Raw genomic sequence first — 17,534 nt, forward strand, 5'->3', positions numbered from 1 at the left:
TATTGCCGGGTTCCCTCCAACCAAGGTTTGGGTGGTTTCGCCATCCTTGGTTGTAAGTTCCCGTTGGGGGACCCGACGGCCTAGGTCTATTATCAATGTAGTTTACCATTTCTTGTTGATCGTCCGTTTCTTTCATGCAACTCCAATTTTCATGTGACCCACCACACCCTTCGCAAGCCATAACCGAGACTGTTTTTGTCATTTCTAATTTTTTTATTTTTTGAAGAAAGGGCCTCGATTTGGGCTTGTAAAGAAGTGCTTTCGTCGACCTTATGGGCGCCCGGGGCGATAGACTTATTTCCCCGGGGGGTGTGCCATTGAAAATTGGTTTGAGCAATTTCCTCAATCTGATTATATATTTCGTGTGGGCGTCGGTTACCTAAAAGTCCCCCGGAGCTAGAATCAAGTGTCTGCCTAGTGTGTGGCAACAATCCATTGTAGAAAGTGGATACTTGTTGCCATATTGCGAGGCCGTGATGGGGACACTTGCGTAATAGCTCCTTGAACCTTTCCCAAGTTTCATATAAGGATTCCCCGTCCTCTTGTGAGTATGTATTAATTTCAGCCATTAATTTAGCAGTTTTAGCAGGAGGGAAATACTTATATAGAAATTTTTGGGCTAGTTCATCCCAGGTGTTTACCGATCCAGCTGGGAGGGCCTTGAGCCAAGCTTTCGCTCGGTCGTTTAGTGAGAATGGAAACATACGGAGGCGGATGGCGTTGTTTGATGCTCCATTGATCCGAAAGGTATCACATATTTCCAAGAAATTAGTTATATGTAGATGGGGATCCTCGTCCGCAAGCCCATGGAAGGTTGCGGAGTTTTGGAGCATTTGTATCAAATGCGGTCGAAGTTCGAAGTTATTGGCTTCGACATTCGGAGCATTGATAGCAGCGCCTAGATTACCTACGGTGGGCCGTAGATAATCCATAAGGGTACGTTGGTCCGCCATTTGAGGTGGATCACCCGAAACCTTCTCTTGGTTTTTGGCTTTTAACCTTTTTCTGAGAAAGCGTTCAGGTTCTTCTAGCGGTTCTTTTATGTCCTTATTGGAACTGGAGCTCATACACTACGTGAGGTTGGCATCGGGTTCCAAGTCCTGCAATAAAAACAGGAAAGAATGTTGGTCAGAAGGTTCACCACGGCCCCGTGTTGAGCGAACACGGCCCAGTGGTCGGAATTGCAGTGATTGTTTTCTAGATCCCAGTTACTGGAAGTTGGACACGGCCCCGTGTTGCACCGGCACGGCCCCGTGGTCAGCCTTCTGTAACTTGAAAAACAAAAACTGCCAGTAACGATGCTGAGCACGGCCCGTGTCCGACCAGGCACGGCCCCGTGCTGAGCTCTGCAGAAGCTGAAAATCTAAGAAAAAAATCCTAAAAAATTAAAGAAAAATAAAAATATGACTAGGCCGTTGATTCCTATCTTTCTTAAAATCCTTGTGTCCCCGGCAAGGCGCCAAAAACTTGATGCGTGTCAGTGTGTATATGTTTTAGATGTCTATTTAAGCCCCTTTTTACACTTTTAGCCAAGTTTTAAATTTATAAAACACCATATTCACTAACACTAAACACACATATGGGCAAGTGCACCCATCGTGGACGTAGTATAGTGTTGGTAAGATACCGAGGTCGTCCAAGGACACAAGAGCTTTTAGTACCGGTTTATCCTCAACGTCTAATCAAATCAAAAAGTGAGAAAAATGTTTTAAACTAAGAAAAATAAAAACTAACTAAATGCTGAAAAATAAAATAAAATAAAAACAGATAGACAAGATGAATCACTTGGATCCGACACGTGTATTAGTATAACCTTTGATTATTTTCGCACTTTTGCACTTGTTTAAGAGATTATCTTAGTTATTGTAGTAGGCCCCTCTTTTGAAGGCGACGTTACCCTCAACCCAGTAGTTGAGTCAGCAAGGATACAATCCTAAAGGGTCGGATTATTGAAAGATAATGAATTAAGTTATTAATGCAAATTGTGGTAGGCCCCGCTTTTGGCGGTGACGTTACCCTCGGCTAAGTAGTCTGAGTCAGCAGGGATACAGTCCTAAATAGCCGGGTTATAGTATTAATAGTAGTTAACTTATGAGGGGGTCAAAGAGTTTGGATCCCCGCCATCCAATACCTATGGGCATTGAAGGAGATCCTACTAAATTTGACCCAGGTCCCAAGCAGGACCTCTAAACGCTGAACAAGGGCAAGACCCTTACCAAACCGTTCCCTTAACCCCCGACCAGGTAGCCAACATACCTCCATATAGACCGTGGAGATATGAATGGTGAAAATCTTTTATTTTATATAGACAGTAAAATAACGCCAAGACACCACGGACAAACGATAAGGAAAGATCACCTTCAACATAAGTAACTAGTTATTAAAGTCATTAATACAAAACCAAATAAAAAGTGCAAAAGATTAAAAATAAAAAGTATTATACTAAACACTTGTCTTCACCAAGTGATGTAAGAGACTTAGGCAAACATGGCCTTGATTGTCAAGAACTCTTACGATCAATCTTGGATCCCGAGACGACTCACACACTCTACGATGGTCAATGGATGATGGTGGTAGATGATGGTATATGGTGGTGGTGGGTGGTGGATGAAGTGTGAGAGAGGTGGTGTGCCAAGGGATGAGAGAGAATGAAACCAAGCTCCTCTATTTATAGGCTGAACAGAAGGCTGGGCACGGCCCCGTGTCCGCTGGACACGCCCCCGTGCCCGTCTGACATTCTCTCTCTTCATTAATTGTAATTCGCAATTACAATTAATGCGCCTGCTGTACTTTCACCACGCCCCCGTGCCCGCTGGACACGGCCCCGTGGTAGGCAATGGAAGCTTCTACTGGTTTGTCTTTTCTGCTGCTTCCTGGGCACGCCCCCGTGTTCGCTGGACACGGGGCGTGTTCAGACTCTGTTTTCTCTTCTTTGCCTTGGGAGGTGCCGTTGAGGGTCCGGGCAGTCTACTTTTGTTCCTTTTCTTGTATTTATGCTAGAATTAGTTGTCTTTTTGCTTCTTTTGTGATTTTGAGCTCATTTCATCCTGAAAATACAAAAGGAAGACAAAAACACTCTTTTTCCAACATTAGTACTTAAAAAGGGTTAGTTTTATGCCTTAATTGATGTGATTTATATGTTGCATTTTACACACATCATCTTGGCAACGTTATTAAGGAATCTTTCACGCTAATTTCGCACATGCATAACCAGAAATAGACGTTGTGGAGAATATGGAAACTTAGCACAAATTACGGGCAATTAGTTAGGCTAAATTTACTTCTGTTTCTAAAGGGGTAACGAGCTAGTAGTTAGATGACTTGCCTAAATTCAACCACACACACTTATATAAAGGGCATTCTTGAGCATTTGGAAGATACAACACATTTCTTACACGCTCTAGCATACTATACTATAGTGATCTTTGTACCTAGCTCGTTACCATCCGAAGTTGTAAACATTATTCATTATATTGAAGTTTGGTGATCGGTAGTTTCCATCACCCAAGGTTTTTTATGCCGGAGATCATTCATTGATCAAGGGCTTTTTCCTCGTATAAATCTTTGTGTCACTTGTGCAATTTACATTTAAGTGATCCTTTACTTTGTTCATCGTTCCAAGCATCATTTCCCATTAACAGAGAGTTTGGTTGCATTATCCTTGTGTGATTTTTAACCAAAACAGTTTGGCGCCCACCGTGGGGCAATTGGTGCTTCATTCATAAGAAGTTTTTCTGTTGGTGATCATTCCGGAGCGTTGCATGGCTTCATCGTTGAAGAATACCTCCACAGCGATGTCTGCGGTCAATTCATCTCAGGGCATTCCACCTTTGCCTCCACCAACTGCTGGATCTCAGAAAAATGCTGAGAAGAAACCAACTCCCATTTTCTCTAAACCTTCATCTTCTTCTGCTCCAACTTCTTCTGCTCCCAGTACTAGTGATATGTTTACTTTGATTTTGCAGATGAGGGATCGTATGCAGCGGCAGGATGAAACTAATGACAGGATCCTCAAGGAAATCGGAGATCTCAAAAGGCAAAAGAAAACGACAGAGGATCATTCTCCACTGGTGCCCAAATCTTTGAATTTTGATACTCCGATGATTACTTCTCAGCCATCAGAGGTCCCAGATATTCAACATGTGGGTGGACCAAGAGGAGTGCACTTCGGCTCAGCAATAGTGACTCAGGCATCAGGTTCATATTTCCAGCCAGCAGGATCCTATCCTCAGCGTATGGGATCCTTCGTGAATTCAGGAGCCTACTCAGGAGCACAGCAATTTCAAGGATCCTCCTTTGTTCCAGGATCATCTCAGGTTCAAGGATCCTCTTTCGTTCCAGGATCATCTCAGTTTCAAGGATCCCTCCAGATGCCAGGATCCTTGAAGAGTTTGCAAACAGGAAGTTCAGATGTCCATCAAGGAGATTTTATTCCAATGCAGACCATTGCTTCCACTGGTCCCTCCATCATCCCAGAATCCCAGCAATATGGATTCACATCCAGTGTTCCTAACTTGAACCCGATGGGAGGTAACACTTTTAATAATTCTCTTACCACTAACCATGGATTCATGCAGGATACAGGTATCAACCATGCTATGGCCAGAGAACTGCAGAAACTGAAGGATATGATATCAAGTGTTCCAGGGGTAGTCAAACCTATCCCGAAGATTGCAGATGGAAGCCATAAGGTATCTCATTTTGCACCCCCAATTTGTGATGCTGAGATACCCAAAAGATTCCATATTCCAACTATGAAGCTGTATGATGGTACAACGGATCCTGAGGAACACATAGCACAATACAGGGAGAGGATGGAGATCAATCCGATTCTAGAAAGATTAAAGGAAGCTTGCCTATGCAAGGGATTTGGATCCACTCTTACTGGATCAGCTCTTAAATGGCTGCTAAGTCTTCCCCCTTACTCTATTACTTCGTTTGCTAATTTAGTTAACTTATTCAGTAATCAATTTTCCTGTAGCAGAAAATTTGAACGATTGACTAGTGATTTATATAGGATAACTCAGGGTCATAATGAATCATTAAGGGATTATATAACCAAATTTAGTAAAGAAACCTTGGACATTACCAATTTGGATGTAGCCACAGCTATCGAGGCCTTCAAAATGGGATTGCTTAGGGATTCATTGTTCTATGATGATCTTGTTATGACACCATGCAGGAACCTAGACGAAGTAAGGACTCGGGCACTCAGATTCATCCGGCTAAAGGATGACAAGAGGATACAGGAGAGACAAGTAGGATCCTCAAAACAAGAAAAGCAAGGATCCTCTTTCAAGAACAACAAATTCAAATCCTACAATAGAACTGACAACCAGAACATGCATGCTGTTGACCAAGAAGAGGATGATGAGGATTATCCTCCGATTTCTGAATACTGTTTTTCCGTTGATAACCATGAACTAATCCTTGCAATGCAGAATCTAGGAGAAAAATCCAGATGGCCCAGGAAAAATGACAAACCAGCCGCAGCTAAAGACAAATCAAAGTGGTGTGCATACCATGAGGATTTTGGGCATTTAACAGAAGAATGTATCGCTTTGAGAAAGGAAATTGGATATCTGCTGAGCAAGGGGCATTTAAAAGAGTTATTGGGAAGAAAAAAGCCAAGGACTCATGATCCTGAAAGGATCCCTGAAAAAGCTCTGGCCCCTCCGGCAAATGCACAAGTGATCAACTTTATTTCTGGAGGATCAGACATCTTTGGTACATCCTTCTCAGCAGCTAAAAGGCATGAAAAGGAAGCTAAAATGGATAACGGAGAAAGACCTATTCGAACATCAAGTGTCTCGGAGGGAAAAATCATAACCTTTGATGAGGATGACCGAGTTGACATCCAGGATCCTCATCATGATAGCTTAGTTATTACTCTCTTTATTTCTAACCATTTTGTCCGCAGGATCCTTATTAACGGAGGAAGTTCAGTAAACATTATCCACCTTGATGTTCTGAAGAAAATGGGTATCCCTGAATCAGACATCACACCAAGATCCTCCGTGCTTGTAGGATTTAGTGGCGAAACTAAGAGAACCCTGGGGACATCAAACTCCCAATTTATGTGGAAGGATTACATAATTTCCAAAAATTTTGTGTTATTGATTGTTTATCTTGTTGCAATGTTATCCTTGGCAGGCCCTAGATACACGATATGAAGGCAATCCCATCCACCTACCATCAGTGTGTGAAGCTCCCTAGCCCATGGGAATAATCAAGATCGATAGTGATCAGCAGGAGGCTAAGGATTGTTACACCTCATCAATGAAACCAGCCTCGAAATCAAGGGAGCAATAGCAATTAAAGTATCCTCCAAGGGATGTCTTGGAGGCAAGAGAGCAGGATGTGGACGAAATCCTCTTGGATCCTGATGATCCTGAATCCAAAATCTATATCGGATCAGGGATCCTTGGCAAGATGAAAGAAGACATTGTATCCTTCCTTAAAAGAAGAAAATCTACCTTTGCAAGGAAACATGAGGATATGACAGGTATATCTAAGGATATTATCACTCATAAACTTGGCATTGACAGGTCATATAAACCAATCCATCAAAAAAGGAGGAAGTTCGCACCAGAAAGAAATGCCATTATCCAGGAAGAGGTAGAAAGATTGCTACAAGCAGGTATGATTAGAGAAGTAAAGTATCCAAAATGGTTGGCCAATGTGGTTGTTGTTCAAAAGAAAAATGGAAAGTGGAGGGTGTTATGGGTGAAATTCTGAGCCCATATCCTGACTTTGTATCTTGATTTTTTATTAGTTGTATATGATCAAGATACCGGATCAGGATACCGGATCAGGATACCGGGCCAGGATATTGGTAATATCATGAGGCAGTATCCTGACTATTACTAACGATTGGCTTGTAAAACGTTGGTTGCAAGGTACCAACGTTAAAAGACTTGATCTACCTGAAGATTCGCTCAAGGTGGTTGAAAAATGGACGTTGATGGTGGAAGAATGGGTCTTGTAACGGTCAGAAAGGCATATTCCGCGAGAATATCGGATGTTGGTCAATGTTATTGACATTGTAACGGTTATATGAGCTAAAGACCCGGTTTTGTAGTCAATAAGCACGTGGAAAACGAGTAGAAGCAGCCCCCCAACGTTCAGAATGGAATATTCCAAAGTATCCCGGAATAATAGGATAGTTTGTTGGTTTCTTTTACTATAAATATGGATGGCCAAATTTTGTAGGATGCTTCACTTCAACTCACTCCACTTCTAGCTCTCGAATTCATACACAATTCACTTGTAATCGCACACTAACACTCATCACTTGTAATCATTGTAACACTTAGTAGAGATCTGAGCTTTATCCTGCACTGTATCCTGGTTATTCAAGCAATAAGAAGAACAAGGCAGCTGCGATTGTCAGCTCCCGAGGTTTTATGCCGGCGATCTAGATTGATCAAGGGCTTTCCTCGTACATCTCGTGTCATTTACTTTACTTTTTTGCTCATTGTTTGATCGTAGATACAGCTCAATATCCTGAGCCGTATCCTGAAACTGTTTTAGCAAATAACTTAACTTAAATATTTTTCACACATATTTCTAGCACACTACCTCACTTAACTAATTTGATCACTTAATTACTTCGGTAATTTTTGACCAAAACAATTTGGCGCCCACCGTGGGGCGGGTGGTGCTCTCTTTGCTAAATTTTTTTGGTAAATCGCTAATCGGTTTTCTATTTTCAAAACTCTTTTCCACATTGTCCGTAATGGCCTCTAGATCAAACATGAGTTCCTCTACTGTGTCTGCTGTGACTTCTGCCACTACCGGTTCGGTGCTTCCACCACCTCCTCCAAGGATGCCAGCCTCTACACAATCTCAAGATGTTATCCCTACTCGGAGTGTCAAGGGATCTGCTCCTGTTTTAGCTTCTAACGATGAAATACTAACCTTATTTGGAAGTGTGCAGGAACAAATGAGGCAGCAACAGGAAACAAACCAAATGATTTTAAGTACAACTCCTGAAGTCTGGCTCGAGCAGATCTGCTGAGGATAATGTCACTCCATTACACCCCAGAGCATTGAACTTTAGTTCAGCTGTGTATACTGAGGATAACAGGGGGAATATTGTGCCCAGCCTTCCTCAGAATCATACTCCTGAAATACCCTCCTCGGTCAGGATATCAACCATGAGGAGCTCAGGATATGCTTCAGGATATGGGCAAAATCCCTAACGGGTAACGTATCAAATAATAATAATGCTATTACCACTAACAGTGTTGGATCTTTACAGGATACAACTGTAACGTCAGAATTATCCAGGGAGCTTCAGAAATTAAAGGATATGATATCCAGTGTACCTGGGGTGGTGCAGCCAATTCCTGAAGTATCCCAGGATAGCCACAGGATATCTCGGTTCGTGCATCCTATATGTGATGCTGAAATCCCAAAAAGATTTCAGACTCCGAACATGAAGCTTTACGACGGAACCACGGATCTTGAAGAGCATATTGCCCAGTATAGGGAAAGGATGGAGACCAACCCTATCCATCCAGATCTCAAGGAAGCGTGCTTGTGCAAGGGTTTTGGTTCAACCTTGACAGGATCGGCTTTGAAATGGCTCTTGAATGTTCCTCCACATTCGATTACATCTTTTGCTCACTTAGTAAATTTATTTAATAGTCAGTTTTCTTGTAGTAGAAGCTTTGAAAAATTAACAAGTGATCTCTACAGGATAACACAAGGGCCTCAGGAATCCCTTAGGGATTGTGTGAACAAGTTCAGCCGGGAATCACTAGACATTCCCCATCTTGATGTTGCAACAGCTGTGCAAGCTTTCAAGATGGGGCTGCAAAAGGATTCTCAATTTTATCAAGACCTTGTAATGAACCCATGCAGGAACCTGGATGAAGCCCGGAACAGGGCTCTAAGATATATTCGGTTGGAGGATGACAGAAAGATGCAAGAAAGGATGAATGCATCCTCAACATACGAATCGACTAATAGGAAATCGGAATCCTCATATAAGCCATATCGCTCTAAGCCATATGGCAGAAATGATAACAAGAGAGTGAATGCTGTTGAAGACGAGGATCCTGAAGAATATCCTGAATTATATGAATATTGTTTTTCTGTTAATATACCTGAACTAATGTATGCTATGCAGGGTTTGGGAGATAAAGCCAGGTGGCCTCGGAAGAATCAATAGAAAGCTGATTGGAAGGATAAATCCAAATGGTGTGCCTTCCATGAGGATTTCGGACATATTACGGAAGATTGCATTGCTTTGAGGAAGGAAATAAGCTATCTTCTGAGCAAGGGATATCTAAAAGATCTCTTGGGCAGAAAAAAGAACAAGGGACAGGATACTGAAAAGGATCCTGAGCGAGCGGCCTCACCTCCCCCGGATGCCAAGATAATCAACTTTATCTCGGGAGGATCCGATATTTGTGGGACTTCGTACTCAGCGCCAAAGAGACATGCAAAGGAAGCTAAGGCTGAGAGGGGAGACAAACCTATCAATATGACTACCCTCACAACTGACAAAATGATCACATTTGACGCTGATGACAGGGATACTGTCCAGGATCCTCACCATGATGCTCTGGTAATAACGTTATATGTGGCTAACCATTTTGTACGCAGGATACTGGTTGATAATGGCAGTTCCGTCAACATAATACAACTGGAAACTCTGAAGAGAATGAATGTGTCTGCGATGGATATCACTTCGAAGTCTACTGTGCTCGTTGGTTTCAGTGGAGAAGCTAGGAACACAGTGGGAGAGATAAAGTTGCCCGTATATGTCGAAGGAGTCAACAAGATGCAACGTTTCTGCGTGATGGATTCTCTATCCTGCTATAACATCATCCTAGGAAGACCATGGATCCACGATATGAAGGCCGTGCCATCGACATATCACCAATGCATCAAGATCCCTACCCCTTGGGGGGTTGTCAAGATTGACAGTGATCAGCAAGAGGCAAAAGAATGTTATTCGTCTTCAATGAAATCCTCTACCAAACCAAGTGCAGCATAGCAATTAAAGATGCGGGCCCAGGATATCGTGGAGAATCCGGAGCAGGATTTGAAGAAAGTTATCCTGGATCAGGATAATCCTGATATCTCGGTGCTCGTAGGGACCAATATCCCTCAGGATATTGAAGAGCAATTAACTAACTTTCTGAAATGCAGGATGTCAACATTCGCATGGAAGCATGAGGACATGACAGGTATATCTAAAGACATTATTACTCACAAGCTTGGAATTGACAGGTCATTCAAGCCTATACAACAAAAGAGAAGGAAGTTCGCCCCTGAGCGGAATGCAATTATCCAAGAGGAAGTTGAAAGATTATTGAAGTCCAGGATGATTAGAGAAGTCAAATTCCCTAGATGGCTAGCAAATGTGGTAGTGGTTCAAAAGAAGAATGGGAAGTGGAGAGTCTGTGTAGACTACACAGACCTGAACAAGGCTTGTCCAAAAGACCCATTCCCTCTGCCTCATATAGACTCGATGGTGGATGCCACTGCCGATCATGAAATGTTGACCTTCATGGATGCATCCTCAGGATTCCAGCAGATTCAAATGGAACCTTCGGACCAGGAGGATACTGCTTTCATGACACCAACAGGTAGTTACTGTTATACTGCTATGCCTTTCGGTTTAAAAAATGCAGGTGCAACGTACCAGAGATTAGTGAACATGATGTTTAAAGACAAACTGGGGGACACCATGGAGGTGTACATTGATGATATGGTGGTCAAATCCAAGAAATCTGAGGATCATCTTCATGATATTAAAGGAGCATTCGATATCCTGGACCAGTATAATATGAAGCTTAATCCTGCAAAGTGCCATTTTGGAGTGGGGGCAGGAAAGTTTTTAGGATACATGGTAACAAAAAGAGGGATAGAGGCAAGCCCGGAACAGATCAAAGCTATCTTGGATATAAAGTCACCTTCGAATATGAAGGATGTTCAACGGTTAACAGGACGAGTGGCAGCCTTAAATAGATTTATTTCAAGATCCTCGGAAAAGTGTAAAGAATTCTATGATATCCTGAAAAAGAATAAAAAATTTGAATGGGGTGAGAAGCATGAAGCAGCCCTGCAGGATTTGAAGCAGTATCTCTCAACCGCACCTTTATTGATGAAGCCTGAGGATGGTGAACCATTATCCTTGTATCTGGCAGTGTCAGGGAATGCAGTAAGTGCAGTACTCGTAAAGGATCACGAAGGTCAGCAGTATCCTGTTTATTATGTTAGCAAAAGTTTGTTAAATGCTGAAACTAGATATTCTCACTTAGAAAAACTAATACTGGCTCTAGTAATGGCATCAACAAAGCTTAGACATTATTTTGAAACACATAGGATTCATGTTAAAACTAATTATCCTGTTAAGAATGTACTTAGGAAACCGGAGATGTCAGGAAGAATGGCTAAGTGGTCAGTAAAATTAAGTGCCTATGATTTAATATATGAACCTAGAAATGCAATAAAGTCTCAGGCTCTAGCAGACTTTGTGGCTGATTTCAGTAGTGATATTCAAAATGAAGTAGACCTAGAAGTGCAACAACTAGAAGAAAACTTAGAATCGTGGACATTATATACTGATGGTGCATCTAATGTAAGAGGAGTAGGATTAGGAATACTACTAAAATCGCCACAGGGGGACATATTACCCCAGGCTATTAGGTGTGAATTTCCTGCTAGTAACAATGAGGCAGAATATGAAGCTTTAATTGCAGGATTAGAATTGGCTAAGAGTATGAGTATCAAAAATTTGCAAGTATATGTTGACTCTTTGTTAATTACTAACCATTTTAATGGATCCTATGCAGTTAAGGGTGAGAAATTAATCGAATATCTCGATATTCTCAAAAACTTAGCAGGATATTTCGATGTTTTTATACTTGAACAGGTACCAAGGGAGGATAATGCTGAAGCGGATGCCTTAGAAAATTTGGGATCATCAATCTGGATACCTGAAGGGACCCAAATACCAATATTACATGTCTTATATCCTGCAACGAATCCTCAGGATAAAGAAGTAGTGGATATTCAGGATCCTGGAGCAGAGCATCCTAAAGAAGATCCTATATCCTGGACGACTCCAATCATGAGATATCTCAAAGAAGGACACATCCCTGGAGATGAAAATCCAATGGCATTTAGGTTGAAGGTATCACGATTCACTATTATAAATAATATTTTATACAAGAAATCTCTTGTAGGACTGTATTTGAGGTGCTTGGAGGATCCTGAAGCCAAAGAAGTACTTCAGGATATACATGAAGGGGATTGTGGTAACCATACTGGGGGCAGGTCGTTATTCTCAAAAGTATTAAGGACAGGATATTATTGGCCAACAATGAGAAAAGATGCCGCAGAATATGCTCGAAGATGTGACGCATGTCAGAGACATAGTAACATACTACATCAACCAGCTGAACAACTATATCCTGTAGCGTCCCCTTGGCCGTTCATGAAATGGGGGATGGATATAGTAGGGAAGTTACCAAAAGCTCCGGGAGGAAAAGTCTTTATGCTGGCAATGACGGATTATTTCTCTAAGTGGGTTGAAGCTGAAGCATTTGTTCAAGTTAGAGACCAAGAAGTAGTATCCTTCATAAAGAGGAATATCCTGACCAGGTTTGGAGTACCAGCTGAAATTATTTGTGAAAATGGATCTCAGTTTATAAGCAAGAGGACTACTGACTTTTGCAAGAGTTGGGGAATCAAAATGATCAAGTCTACTCCGGTACATCCTCAAGCAAATGGACAAGCAGAATCCTCAAACAAGATAATTGTCAATAACTTAAAGAAGAGACTTGGAGCCAAAAAAGGAAGATGGGCAGAAGAATTACCCTTTGTTTTGTGGGCCGATAGAACAACAATAAAGAGTGCAACTGGCCAAACCCCTTTCTCCTTAGTATTTGGAGCGGAAGCGGTGATCCCAACAGAAATGGTGATACCTACAGCAAGATCCAATCTTCAGGATCCTGGGCAGAATCCTGAAGCAATGTGTGAAGAAATAGATACTGTGGATGAAACAAGGGATGCAGCAAAGCTAAGGATGGCAGCATATCAACAGTGGATATCCGGGGCATATAACAAGAATCTAAGGACTAGAAGGTTCCAAGTCGGAGATTGGGTGTTAAGGAAAGCTTTTCAGAATACTACGAATCCTGCTGATGGAAAGTTGGCTCCAAAGTGGGAAGGACCCTATGAGATTGAATCAGAATCCGGAAAAGGAGCATACCAGCTTAAGAATATGGAGGGGGGATATACTACAAAGATCCTGGAATGTTATACATCTCAAAGCCTATTTCAAGTGAGTTTAGAATTTAATTTCTAACTCGGGATGGTATGAATTCTATCTCTTTTAGATATAATTCTATTGTATTTGAACCCAACACTGACTTAAGCATCGGATAGGTGCTAGCCAGGCTAACACCCACTTTAGTTTAAAGTTGTTTTACAGTATATGCCTCGGGATATAGCTCCAGGATACACACTCGGGATACTTCGGAAGATTAGAGGATTGGCCCCCTCTCTCACGTTTAAGGGATCCTGATCCCTTCAAAGGTTTAAAGGTATTCACCTTTCTCCCGAATTGGGTTTAAACACCCCTCCTGGAGCGCAAGTTATCCAGGGATAGTTCAAGGTGGCGGGACCAGTTCATGTAAAAGTGGCTGACAATTTCGTTATTGTTGGCTATACCCTGGATCCTCAAGGTATATGAGGATTGATCACCCTCTCTCACGAAAGGGTATTTTTATACTCTCTAAGGTTTAAAGGTTTTCACCTTTCTAAGTCTTGGAGTTTATACGCTCCCGCCTGTAGCGCACGAAAACAAGAGTGTTTTCACACTCTTCCAAGGTTTAAAGGTTTTCACCTTTCTAAGTTTTGGTGTTTCCACACCCTCACCTGTAGCGCACGAAACGTGGGTAAAATCCCCAGTAAAACTCAAAGACTTAAAGGTTTTCACCTTTTCAAGTCTTGAGGTTCTTATACTCCGGCTTAAATGCGTGGAAAATGGGTTTAGTCCCAATAAAATACAAAGTTCTTGGATAATCCCAAAGTATATTTTCAAAAAAAAACATAATCATTTACGAGTCTACATAAATTTTTGAAAAAAGATTACTAAGTTTAAACAACTGGTTGAAGAATTGCTAAAGGATCATATCCCAGTACAACATACTAGTCTTGCACAGACAGGGGACATCCGTGATGGAACATGACGTATGCTGATACTATATCCTACTGGGGACATTTATGCTGGAGCGAGAAGGAAACATATGCCAACATTATATCCCACTGGGGACATTGCGAATGATTCAAAGGTTTAAGAATGAAGATTATTGCCTAGGTGTTTCTGGTATGGATTCTTACTGTTCCTAAGTTTGAAGGCCTTATCTGAGTAAGTTAAGTTTTTATGAAAATTTGTATTTAACTAAGTTTTTATCAAACATTTTGAACAAAGGTGACAAAGCAATTAAGTGTCATACCAGTATCCTGATCAGGATATTCAGAATAAATTTTTCAAAATAACATATAACACGGAGATAAGGTCGAAAAGGTTGGTTTATTGTTATTGGTCCAAAAAATTGTATTCTTGGTTTCGTCTCAAAAAGCGACCCATTCACCAAGAACACAATTAAGTTTTTAAAACATATTTACATAAACAGTTGAAGGCTTCGTCCTGAAAACACAGGATCCCTCCACCTTCAACTGTCAAACTATTCTACTTGCAGGAAATTAAAATTGTTCTAAGTGCAGGACGACCAGATAATTTAGACCCTACAAAATATAAGTATCACTAAAGACAAACTAACCAGGATACATGTTCAGTATATGTGTACGGGATACAGGATCTGGATACTTACCTTATTAGGGAAGGAGATCATGGGCTCGATGGATTCCATGAAGCCAAGGTCACCATTAGAGAAACCTTTGGCAGCAGCAGCAGAGGGCTTAGAGCTGATGGCAACATATGGCTCCTTTTTCACCAAGGCAGGCTTAGAAAAGCTGCCAAGCTCCTCTGGATCAAAAGTAGCAGGGTCCTTGATGGAATCTGCGTAAAAGGGAGTAATTCTAATTTCATTACATGATAGTATTCTGAAGTAACCAAACCTATGCAGGAATATTTAAAACATATATCCTTACCAGACATGTTGGAATGACTAAAAAATATACCCGTTGGAATCAGGATATCCAACAGTTATATTTTTGGGGACAATTGTTATGGGCGAAATTCTGAGCCCATATCCTCACTTTGTATCTTGATTTTTTATTAGTTGTATATGATCAGGATACCGGATCAGGATACCGGATCAGGATACCGTATCAGGATACCGGGCCAGGATATTGGTAATATCCTGAGGCAGTATCCTGACTATTACTAACGATTGGCTTGTAAAACGTTGGTTGCAAGGTACCAACGTTAAAAGACTTGATCTACCTGAAGATTCGCTCAAGGTGGTTGAAAAATGGACGTTGATGGTGGAAGAATGGGTCTTGTAACGGTCATAAAGGCATATTCCGCGAGAATGTCGGATGTTGGTCAATGTTATTGACATTGTAACGGTTATATGAGCTAAAGACCCGGTTTTGTAGTCAATAAGCACGTGGAAAACGAGTAGAAGCAGCCCCCAACGTTCAGAATGGAATATTCCAAAGTATCCCGGAATAATAGGATAGTTTGTTGGTTTCTTTTACTATAAATATGGATGGCCAAATTTCGTAGGACGCTTCACTTCAACTCACTCCACTTCTAACTCTTGAATTCATACACAATTCACTTGTAATCGCACACTAACACTCATCACTTGCAATCATTGTAACACTTAGTAGAGATCTGAGCTTTATCCTGCACTGTATCCTGGTTATTCAAGCAATAAGAAGAACAAGGCAGTTGCGATTGTCAGCTCCCGAGGTTTTATGCCGGCGATCTAGGTTGATCAAGGGCTTTCCTCGTACATCTCGTGTCATTTACTTTACTTTTTTGCTCATTGTTTGATCGTAGATACAGCTCAATATCCTGAGCCGTATCCTGAAACTGTTTTAGCAAATAACTTAACTTAAATATTTTTCACACATATTTCTAGCACACTACCTCACTTAAATAATTTGATCACTTAATTACTTCGGTAATTTTTGACCAAAACAGAGGGTATGTGTCGATTTCACTGATTTAAATAAGGCATGTCCCAAGTGTTAGGGCTGGATTTTTATCATACATGATCCTTACACGTGATCCTAACCAGTGATCCTTGTTTCTTTGGCAGATAGTGATCCTCAGCAGGACTTCAGGATCAGGATCATGGACCATCGAAGGATCCTCATGCTAACAGTTACCTTCATTGAATTAAATGTTATTTTGCAGGAACATCTAGCAGGATCCGCTCTTAGCATCATAATCAAAGGACGCGTCTTTACAATTATAGCATGAGCTTAATCGGAGATAGACGTTGCAAAGGATATGGAAACTTAGCATGATTTAAGGGCGACAATTTTGGCTAGATTGTCTTTTATTTCTAAAGGGGTAATGAGCTGATTATTAGTCTTTTTACCTAAAATAGGTCACCTACACTTGTATATATATCACTCTTCCTCATTCGGAAGAACACACAACACAATTCTCACACGCTTAGACACTCGAAACTATAGTGATCCTTGTACTCAGCTCATTATCATCCAAAGTTGTAATCATTTTTCTTATATTGAAGTTTGGTGATCGGTAGTTGCCATCACCCGAGGTTTTTTATGCCGGAGATCATATATTGATCAAGGGCTTTTTCCTCGTATAAATCATTGTGTCTTTGCATATTTCTCACTGAAGTGATCCTTTACTTTTCTAATTAACCAAGCATCATACCCCGTTTACATAAAGTTTGGTTACATTATCCTTGTGTGATTTTTGACCAAAACAGTTTGGCGCCCACCGTGGGGCAATTGGTGCTTCATTCATAAGAAAACCTTTTTTGTTCGAATTCATTACGACAAGTTACATGGCTTCATCATTGAAGAATACGTCCACGGCGATGTCTGCAGTCACCTCATCCCAGAACACTCTGCCTCCACCACCGGCAGGATCTCAGAAAAATGCTGAGAAGAGACCAACTCCTACTTTCTCTAAACCTCCATCTTCTTCTGCTATGAATTCTTCTATTCCCAGTACTAGTGATGTATTTGCTTTGATTTTGCAGATGAAGGATCGTATGCAGCGGCAGGATGAAACTAATGACAGGATCCTCAGGGAAATTGGAGATCTCAAAAGACAAAAGAAAGCGGCAGAGGATCATTCCCCACTGATGCCCAAATCCTTGAGCTTTGATACTCCAATGATCACTTCTCAGCCATCAGGAGTCCCAGACGTGCAAATTATGGGAGATTCAAGAGGATTGCACCTCAAGACGGCAGCAATGACTCAGGCGTCAGGCTCACATTTTCAGCCAGCAGGATCCTATCCTCAGCATATGGGATCCTTCATGAATTCAGGAGCCTATCCGGGAGCACAGCAGTTTCAAGGATCCTACTTTGTTCCAGGATCATCCCAG

At 41.4% G+C, this 17,534-nt stretch overlaps 1 non-coding gene across 1 annotated transcript; it reads left to right on the forward strand.

Moving 5' to 3' along the window:
* The first annotated feature begins 468 nt into the window (after positions 1–468).
* Positions 469–575, forward strand: LOC118482497. Its single transcript, XR_004868531.1, has one exon. It is a non-coding gene; the product is annotated as a small nucleolar RNA R71 (small nucleolar RNA).
* The last annotated feature ends 16,959 nt before the right edge of the window (positions 576–17,534 follow it).

The sequence above is a fragment of the Helianthus annuus genome, chromosome 9 (genome assembly GCF_002127325.2).
Source record: "Helianthus annuus cultivar XRQ/B chromosome 9, HanXRQr2.0-SUNRISE, whole genome shotgun sequence".
NCBI lineage: Eukaryota > Viridiplantae > Streptophyta > Magnoliopsida > Asterales > Asteraceae > Helianthus > Helianthus annuus.